The sequence below is a fragment of the Capsicum annuum genome, chromosome 1, assembly GCF_002878395.1.
Source record: "Capsicum annuum cultivar UCD-10X-F1 chromosome 1, UCD10Xv1.1, whole genome shotgun sequence".
Taxonomy (NCBI): domain Eukaryota; kingdom Viridiplantae; phylum Streptophyta; class Magnoliopsida; order Solanales; family Solanaceae; genus Capsicum; species Capsicum annuum.
Window position 1 is genome coordinate 224787318 of NC_061111.1, and position 1864 is coordinate 224789181.

Genomic DNA, 1864 nt, shown 5'->3' on the forward strand with positions numbered 1-1864 from the left:
CCATTTAGTGGTTCTTGATTTCTTTACATTTATCTCTCGTGTGTTTTTACTCTTTTGCCGTTTGAGAACATTTAGTAATTTTTATTTTTTTAAAAAAATATCATAAAAAGTTTTATTCTTAGTATATATATGTGTATATATATATATATATATATATATATTAAAATCGTGGATTCAATATTATTAATTTTTCAATATATAAGTGACTATAATAATTAATTGTGGGTGATACATTAAAAAGCACAATTGAAGCAGCAGAAATCAGTCAATTTTTAAATTTTTTTTGTTAATTATTGTTATTTACAGTACTTTTTATTTCATTTTCAAATAATATATGTTGTTTTATATCTTTTTCTGTCCCGTCCCAATTTATGTGACACTAATATAATTTTGATAGTCAATCAAATATTTTATGTTGACATATCATTTTTTTATTCTTATTTTTGTAATACATAAATGATAAGGAGTGATATAGTAAAATCATCATTCGAAAAACGAAAATTTAATTTAAAACATTAAGAGTTAATTTCGCATTTTATGACTATTTTATTTTTTATTAAATATTATTTATTTTCTTAATACCTAGATGACTCATAATAATTACTTAAGAGCGATTGATTATGTTATTACTATAAAAATTAATATAATTTTATCATATCCAATAGTAATCATCGATAATTCACTAAAATAATATATTAATTAAATACGGGATGCTATATTTGCATATGCAAAATATGATATTATTAAACATTATTGGATAGTGCATTATATTTATCTTTCACAATAATAAAATTTTACTATATATTTTTCTTTATTTCTTTTTAACTTGATACATATTGAGCCAACACAAATTCTAAGAAAATATTCATTTGAAATTTATTTTATTAAATTAAATTTATTAATTTTGTAGTTTAAAAATTTAAAGTTAAGTTTAAATATTAGTATTTCTATATAAGGAAAAAATAATTTTAAAATTTAAATTTACTAAAATAAATAAATAAAAAGATTAATTTTTGATAAAAAAAGTCAATTAAAATAATAAAATTGATTTACTTTAAATATTTAGTTGCAATTAATTAAGATAATTTTTTATTTTGTCATGATTTATGGCACACCGATAAAATTTTGGGAGTTGAATAGAATTTTTATCTATTTTAAAAAAAGTATTTTAACTTGTTAATTACTGTGATTTATAATAATTTTTACGTAATTATCAAATATATTTACTCCTTGTGTCCCAATTTATGTGGCTTTGATAGAATTTTGAGAATCAACTAAAATTTTTATATATTTTGTAAACATTTTAAATTGTTAATTATTATGATTTGCAGTACTTTTTCTTTTATCTCAATTTATGTGGCATTGCTAAAATAATGAGAGTCAATAAAATTTCTATATATCTTTTAAATATTTTAAGTTGTTAATTATATTATGATTCGTGCTAGCAAATTAGTTTTGAACATGATAGCCAATTAAATAAATAATTTTTTTTTACTTCCAATATGTAGTTATAGTTAATTAATATAAATTAATAGAATATATTAAATATTTAAACCATTATGATGAAACAATGAAATTATTATACATTGGGACATGGTATGGAATTAAATGAGAGTGAAGGGTTTTTTTGGTAATTGCAGAAGAGGTGGTCTCGACCACTTCTTCTATATAATAGATACACGCGTATATATTTTCTAAAGTAGTATATATTTAGTGTATATATGTTGTATTTATATTATGTAGAATAGTATATATATTGTACTGTACGTATATATGTGCATATATTTCCTATAGAATCTAAACTAGTATCTATTTAGTGTATATATGTTGTATGTATATTATGTAGAATAGTATATATATATAT